General features: G+C 35.6%; 1 pseudogene; it reads right to left on the bottom strand.

Annotated features, from left to right (window-relative positions):
* Positions 1-1,257: 1,257 nt before the first annotated feature.
* Positions 1,258-1,994, bottom strand: LOC146999630 (MOB-like protein phocein pseudogene; annotated as a pseudogene).
* Between the last annotated feature and the right edge of the window lie 6,847 nt (positions 1,995-8,841).

An 8,841-nucleotide genomic window follows, 5' to 3' on the forward strand; every position in this document is an offset into this window, starting at 1 on the left:
CTGCACTTAAATTCTTTTTTTTTTTTTTTTTTTTTTGGTTTTTCGAGACAGGGTTTCTCTATGTAGCTCTGGCTGTCCCGGAACTCACTCTGTAGACCAGGCTGGCCTCGAACTCAGAAATCCGCCTGCCTCTGCCTCCCAAGTGCTGGGATTAAAGGCGTGCGCCACCACCGCCCCGGCCTGCAATTAAATTCTTAAGACGATGAAATAAGAAATCAAAGTATGACCACTTATCAACACCACTTAACCTGTGAATTATCCTAAATAGTCTTATGTGTGCATATACTTCAAATAATAAGCTTTTAAGGAGGGAGAATAAAATTAATACACTATCTTTTTTTCATATATATTTAATGCTGCCTAGGGTTAGGTGAAAAGATTAATATTACTAAAAGGAAAACTCAAACTATATTAAGGACTATTTTCTAAGTAGTTACAACAATTTCAAAAATCAAAGGTAGGCAGTACAGTTTTCCTTTAGTGTAACATCACTGCTAGTATGAGGTATGCTCTGTAAGCAATTAATACAAATATAAATAGGGAAGCGCCATCACTAACCATAGTTTGGTAAATAAATTTCCTGACTAGTGTACTTCCCAGAGGACTAAGGGAAACAAGAAGGGGCAAGTCCATGGGACATCACGTTTGTGCCTTGTCATTGTCACCATGGACTTAATGATCCACTGTCACGAAACAGTCAATGTTTCCAAGTACACTGGCCTGGAGTACACTTGATGTCGAGGGAGCTTAAGTATCACTAACAGCTCCTCGGGTTGCTCTGAACATATACATGATCGGTATGCAGATCAAATGCTATAAACAGAACTTTTAAACACTTTTATCTCATTTTGGAAAAGTTAACCGTACAGATGGAATACTACTGAATTTTCTAAAATTAAATTAAATTAAAACTTAGGGATGAAAACAAAGCAAATATGATCTCTTTAGTACTTGTTAGGTGCTTGTGTGAAACACAAGCTCATTCTTCTATAGATTTGAAAGGACTGTGATCCAATGATTGTTTAGCAGCAATTTTACCAAACTGTAAATTCTTTTATTAACAGGCATTATAAACAGATAATACTAAACTTATTTAAAAACCATGAGTGCCACACCAGTGAATATACAGCTCATGAATAACTTAAAATGTATTTCCCATTTAAAAAGGCAACACATAGCATACAAAACCCTATACTAAACAAATAAGCTATTATATGGATACATGATTGATGTGTCTAAAATGATATATATAGTACATCATTGTTAATTATGTGATCAGTACATTGTTCTACGTGATTCCTTCATGCTTCACTTTCCCCAGAAACTGAGTTCTGAACTTCCTCTTCTAAAATTGGTACAATCAGGTTATCCTTCAACATCAGATTATATTTCATCACAAATTTGGTAAACCGATGACATAAAAATGTTTCATTTTCATATTCATCAAATATCTGCCGGTGATGAAAATAGGCATGTGAAAATATTCTATAAATCCTACGGCACACTGATCCTAGTTTTGCTACAGATGATTCTTTTATGCTAACCCTGCTGGGAAAATATTTATTGCTATTCAGAACACATGCAGCACCATCCAGTGTGTGTCTTGTATAATCTATGGCAGGACACTCTTTTGGAGTTTTATGAGCTGCACAAAGAAAAATCCATTGTTCAGTTGCTGTCATCTGAGTACAGGTATCTGGATGGCATTCACTCTGAAGTTTGACAGCAAGTCCATTTAGATCAAGGCAGAATTGCCTTAAATGTTCATACTTCCATACACCTTCATCTTGGCCTTCAGGTGGTTCAAGAATTTTGTCAATATTGGAGCAGTCTGCCCTTATGTTCTGTTGAATATACTGCTGAACAGCAAGTGTACTGTCCATTTCATCAAATGATTCATCAGGCCAATTATAGAAATCCTGCGCCTTGGTGCCTGGCCTGTTCCTCCTCAGCACTGCCGTCCCCTCCGCCATGACCATAGTGCCAGAGTCTGGGCGGCTCGTTTGTCAGGGTTTTTCGGCATATTCTGTGACCTACAGTGTGATTTTCTCATTTTCGACGTTTTTCAAGTTTTTTAGCAATTCTGGGTCCTACAGTGTGATTTTCCCATTTTCTACCTTTTCAGGTTTTCTCGCCATGTTTGGGGTTCTTCAGTGTGAGTTTTAAATTTTCTACTTTTCTCAGGGTTTCTCGCCATATTCTGGGTAACACAGTGTGAATTTTTAATTTTAAACGTTTTTAAGTTTTTTTTTGTCATATTCTGGGTCCTACAGTGTGATTTTTTCATTTTCCAACTTTTTCAGTTTTACTCGGCATATTCTGGGTCCTACAGTGTGAGTTTTTAATTTTCCACGTTTTTCAAGGTTTCTTGCCATATGCTTGTCCTACAGTGTGAATTTTTAATGTTCCACATTTTTCAATATTTCTCGCCATATTTTTGGTCCTACAGTGTGAATATTTAAGTTTCCATGTTTTTCAGGTTTTCTTGCCATATTCTGGGTCCTTCAGTGTGAGTTTTTAATTTTCCTCGTTTTTAAGGTTTTCTCGCCATATCTGGGTACTTCAGTGTGATTTTCTCATTTCCACGTTTTTCAGGTTTTCTTGCCATATTCCAGGTCCTTCAGTGTGAGTTTTTAATTTTCTACTTTTTTCAGGGTTTCTCGCCATATTCTGCGTCCTACAGCGTGTGTTTTTAATTTTCAACGTTTTTGGGTTTCTCGGCATATTCTGGATCCTACAATGTGATTTTCTCATTTTCGACGTTTTTCAAGTTTTATAGCAATTATGGGTCCTACAATGTGATTTTCTCATTTTCCACCTTTTTCAGGTTTTCTCGCCATATTCGGGGTCCTTCAGTTTGAGTTTTTAATTTTCTACTTTTTTCAGGGTTTCTTGCCATGTTCTGAGTCCTACAGTGTGAATTTTATTTTTTTCATGTTTTTCAAGGTTTCTTGCCATATTCTAGTCCTACAGTGTGAATATTTAATTTTCCATGCTTTTCAGGTTTTCTCGGCATTTCCATGTTTTTAAGGTTTTCTTGCCATATTCCGGGTCCTTTAGTGTGCATTTTTAATTTTCCACATTTTTCAGGTTTTCTCGCCATATTCGGGGTCCAAAAGTGTGAATTTGTAATTTTAAACCATTTTACGTTTTTTTTTTTTCGTCATATTCTGTGTCCTACAGTTTGATTTTCTCATTTTCGAACACTTTCAGGTTTTCTCGGCATATTCTGGGTCCTACAGTGTGAATATATAATTTTCCATATTTTTCAGGTTTTCTAGCCATATTCTGGGTCCTTCATTGTGAATTTTTAATTTTCCACGTTTTTCAGGTTTTCTTGCCATATTCCCAGGTCCTTCAGTGTGATTTTTTAATTTTCCACGTTTTACATTGTTTCTTGCCCTATTCTATGTCCTACAGTATGAATTTTTAATTTTCCAATTTTTTCATGGTTTCTTTCCATATTCTGGGTCCTCCAGTGTGAATTTTTAATTTTCACGTTTTTCAGGGTTTCTCGGCATATTCTGGGTCCTACAGTGTGAATATTAATTTTCCATACTTTTCAGGTTTTCTCGCCATATTCTGGGTTCTGCAGTGTGATTTTCCTATTTTCCACATTTTCCAAGTTTTTTCGTAATTCTGGGTCCGACAGTGGGATTTTCTAATTTTCCACATTTTCAGGTTTTTTAGCCATATTCGGTTCCTTCAGTGTGAGTTTTTAATTTTCCACTTTTTTCATGGTTTCTCGCCATATTTTGGGTTCGACAGTGTGAATTTTTAATTTTCACTTTTTCAGGGTTTCAAGGCATATTCTGGGTCCTGAGTGTGATTTTAAAATTTTCCTCCTTTTTCAAGTTTTTTCATAATTCTGGGTCCTACAGTGTGATTTTCTAATTTTCCAACTTTTTCAGGTTTTCTTGCCATATTCAGGGTCCTTCAGTGAGTTTTTATTTTCCACTTTTTTCAGGGTTTCTCGCCATATTCTGCGTCCTACTCGCCATATTCTGCGTCCTACTGTGTGAATTTTAAATTTTCCACGTTTTTCAAGGTTTCTTGCCATATTCTGGTCCTACAGTGTGAATTTTTAATTTTCCACGTTTTTCAGTGTTTCTCCCCCTTATTCTAGGTCCTACAGTGTGAATATTAAATTTTCCATGTTTTTCAGGTTTTCTCCCCATATTCCAGGTCCTTCAGTGTGAATTTTTAATTTTCCACGTTTTTCAGGTTTTCTCGCCATATTCGGGGTCCTACAGTGTGAATTTTTAATTTTAAACGTTTTAAGTTTTTTTCGTCATATACTGGATCCTACAGTATGATTTTCTCATTTTCCAACTTTTTTAGGTTTTCTTGCCATATTCAGGGTCCTTCAGTGAGTTTTTATTTTCTACTTTTTTCAGGGTTTCTCGCCATATTCTGTGTCCTACAGTGTGAAATTTAAAATTTCCTCGTTTTTCAAGGTTTCTTGCCATATTCTGGTCCGACAGTGTGAATTTTTAATTTTCCACGTTTTTCATTGTTTCTCCCCTTATTCTAGGTCCTACAGTGTGAATATTTAATTTTCCATGTTTTTCAGGTTTTCTCCCCATATTCTGGGTCCTTCAGTTTGAGTTTTTAATTTTCCTCGTTTTTCAGATTTTCATGCCATATTCCGGGTCCTTCAGTGTGAATTTTTAATTTTCCGCGGTTTTCAGGTTTTCTCGCCATATTCGGGGTCCTACAGTGTGAATTTTTAATTTTAAACTTTTAAAGATTTTTTTGTCATATTCTGGATCCTACAGTATGATTTTCTCATTTTCCAACTTTTTCACGTTTTCTCGGCATATTCTGCATCCTACAGTGTGTATTTTTAATTTTCCACGTTTTTCAAGGTTTCTTGCCATATACTGGTCCTACAGTGTGAATTTTTAATTTTCCACGTTTTTCAGCATTCTCGCCATATTCTGGGTCCTACAGTGTGAATATATAATTTTCCAAGTTTTTCAGTGTTTCTCACCATATTCTAGGTCCTAGAGTGTGAATTTTTAATTTTCCAATTTTGTCATGGTTTCTTGCCATATTCTGGGTCCTACAGTTTGAATTTTTAATTTTCACGTTTTTCAGGGTTTCTCGGCATATTCTGGGTCCAACAGTGTGAATATTTAATTTTCCATATTTTTCAGGTGTTGTAGCCATATTCTGGGTCCTTCATTGTTAGTTTTTAATTTTCCTCGTTTTTAGGTTTTCTTGCCATATTCCAAGTCCTTCACTATGAATTGTCAATTTTCCACGTTTTTCAGGTTTTTTCGTAATATTCTGGGTCCTACAGTATGATTTTCTCATTTCCACGTTTTTCAGGTTTTATTGCCATATTCCGGGTCCTACAACGTGATTTTCTCATTTCCACCTCTTTCAGGTTTTCTCGCCATATTCTGGGTACGACAGTGTGAATTTTTAATTTTCACGTTTTACAGGGTTTCTAGGCATATTCTGGGTCCTGCACTGTGATTTTCTCATTTTCCACGTTTTTCAAGTTTTTTCGTAATTCTGGGTCCTACAGTGTGATTTTCTCATTTTCCACCTTTTTCAGGTTTTCTAGCCATATTCGGGTCCTTCAGTGTGCGTTTTTAATTTTCCACTTTTTTCATGGTTTCTAGCCATTTTCTGGGTCCTACAGTGTGAATTTTTAATTTTCACATTTTTCAGGGTTTCTAGGCATATTCTGGGTCCTGCACTGTGATTTTCTCATTTTCCACGTTTTTCAAGTTTTTTTTTTTCGTAATTCTGGGTCCTACAGTGTGATTTTCTCATTTTCCACTTTTTCAAGTTTTTTCGCATTTCTGTGTCCTACAGTGTGATTTTTCTCATTTCCACCTTTTTCAGGTTTTCTCGCCATATTCCGGGTCTTTCAACGTGAGTTTTTAATTTTCTACTTTTTTCAGGGTTTTTCGCCATGTTTTACATCCTACAGTGTGAATTTTATATTTTCCACGTTTTTCAGGGTTTCTTTCCATATTCTGGATCCTACAGTATGAATTTTAATTTTAAACGTTTTTAAGATTTTTTCGTCATATACTGGGTCCTACAGTGTGATTTTCTCATTTTCCATATTTTTCAGTGTTTCTTGGCATATTCTCTGTCCTACAGTGTGAATATTTAATTTTCCATGTTTTTCAGGTTTTCTCACCATATTCTGGGTCCTACAGTGTGATTACCTCATTTTTGACGTTTTTCAAGTTTTTTCCCAATACTGGGTTCTATAGTGTGATTTTCTCATTTTCCACCTTTTTCATGTTTTCTCGCCATATTCCGGGTCCTTCAGTGTGAGTTTTTAATTTTCTACTTTTTTTCAGGGTTTCTTGCCATATTCTGTATCCTAAAGCATGTATTTTTAATTTTCGCCGTTTTTCAGGGTTTCTCGGCATATTATGGGTCCTACAATATGATTTTCTCATTTTAGACGTTTTTCAAGTTTATTCGCAATTCTGGGTCCTACAGTGTGATTTTCTCATTTTCCACTTTTTTCAGGTTTTCTTGCCATATTCCGGGTCCTTCAGTGTGAGTTTTTAATTTTCTACTTTTTTCAGGTTTTCTCGCCATGTTTACATCCCACAGTGTGAATTTTATATTTTCCATGTTTTTCAGGGTTTCTTGCCATATTCTGGATCCTACAGTTTGAATTTTAATTTTAAACGTTTTTAAGTTTTTTCGTCATATACTGGGTCCTACAGTGTGATTTTCTCATTTTCCATATTTTTCAGTGTTTCTTGGCATATTCTCTGTCCTACAGTGTTAATATATAATTTTCCATGTTTTTCATGTTTTCTCGCCATATTCTGGGTCCTTCAGTGTGAGTTTTTAATTTTCCCCGTTTTTCAGGTTTTCTCGAAATATCCGGGTACTTCAGTGTGAATTATAATTTTTCCACGTTTTTCAGGTTTTTTCGTCATATTCTGGGTTCTACAGTGTGATTTTCTCATTTCCACGTTTTTCAGGTTTTCTTGCCATATTCCAGGTCCTTCAATGTGAATTTTTAATTTTCACGTTTTTCGGGGTTTCTCAGCATATTCTGGGTCCTGCAGTGTGATTTTCTCATATTCCATGTTTTTCAAGTATTTTTCCCAATTTTGTGTCCTACAGTGTGTTATTCTCAATTTCGAAATTTTTCAGGTTTTCTTGCCATATTCGGGGTCCTTCAGTGTGAGTTTTCAATTTTTATGTTTTTTCAGGGTTTCTCACCATATTCTGGGTCCTACAGCATGTCTTTTTAATTTTCCACGTTTGTCAGGGTTTCTCGGCATATTCTGTGTCCTACAGTGTGATTTTCTTATTTTCCACCTTTTTCAGGTTTTCTCGCCATATTCGGGGTCCTACAGTGTGATTTTCTCACTTTCCACCTTTTTCAGGTTTTCTCGCCATATTTGGGGTACTTCAGTGGAAGTTTTAAATTTTCTACATTTTTTAGGGTTTCTCGCCATATTCTGGGTCCTACAGCATGTATTTTTAATTTTCCACGTTTTTCATGGTTTCTTGGCATATTCCGGGTCTTACAGTGTGATTTTCTCATTTTCCACATTTTTCAGGTTTTCGCGCCATATTCGGGGTCCTTCAGTGTGAGTTTTCAATTTTAAACTTTTCAGGGTTTCTAGCCATATTCTGGGTCCTACAGCGTGTATTTTTAATTTTCCACGATTTCAGCGTTTCTAGGCATATTCTGAGTCCTACAGTGTGATTTTCTTATTTTCGATATTTTTCAAGTTTTTTTGCAATTTTGGGTCCTACAGTGTGATTTTCTCGTTTTCCACCTTTTTCAGGTTTTCTAGCCATATTTGGGTTCCTTCATTTTGAGTTTTTAATTTTCTACTTTTTTCAGGGTTTCTCGCCATGTTTTACATCCTACAGTTGAATTTTATATTTTCCACGTTTTTCAAGGTTTCTTGCCATATTCTGGTCCTACGTTGTGAATTTTTAATTTTCCACGTTTTTCAGAGTTTCTCACCATATTCTGCATCCTACAGTGTGAATATTTAATTTTCCATGTTTTTCAGGTTTTCTCGACATATTCTGGGTCCTTCAGTGTCAGTTTTTAATTTTCCTCGTTTCTCATGTTTTTCTTGCCATATTCCGGGTCCTTCAGTATGAATTTTAATTTTAAACGTTTTTAAGTTTTTTTTCGTCATATACTGCATCGTACAGTGTGATTTTCTCATTTTCCAACTTTTTCAGGTTTTCTCAGCATATTCTGGGTCCTACAGAGTGAATTTTTATTTTCCACGTTTTTCAAGTTTTCTCGCCATATTCTGGGTCCTACAGTGTGAATATTTAATTTTCCATGTTTTTCAGGTTTTCTCGCCATATTCTGGGTCCTTCAGTGTGAGTTTTTAATTTTCCTCGTTTTTCAGGTTTTTTCGTCCTATTCTGGGTCCTACAGTGTGATTTTCTTATTTTCGACGTTTTTCAAGTTTTTTTTGATATTCTGGGTCCTACAGTGTGATTTTCTCATTTCCACGTTTTTCAGGTTTTCTTGCCATATTCGAGATCCTTCAGTGTGAATTTTTAATTTTCCACGTTTTTCAGTGTTTCTTGCCATATTCTGGGTAATACAGTGTGTATTTTTAATTTTTCACTTTTTTCATGGTTTGTCACCATATTCTGGGTCGGACTGTGTGAATTTTTAATTTTCACGTTTTTCAGGGTTTCTCGGCATATTCTGTGTCCTGCAGTGTGAGTTTTTAATTTTCAACTTTTTAAAGGGATTCTCGCCATATTCTGGGTCCTACAGCGTGTATTTTTAATTTTCCACGTTTTTCAGGGTTTCTCGGCATATTCTGGGTCCTACAGTGTGATTATCTCAATTTTGGCGTT

The sequence above is a fragment of the Mus caroli genome, unplaced genomic scaffold (genome assembly GCF_978045245.1).
Source record: "Mus caroli unplaced genomic scaffold, Mus_caroli_1 scaffold_250, whole genome shotgun sequence".
Taxonomy (NCBI): Eukaryota; Metazoa; Chordata; class Mammalia; order Rodentia; family Muridae; genus Mus; species Mus caroli.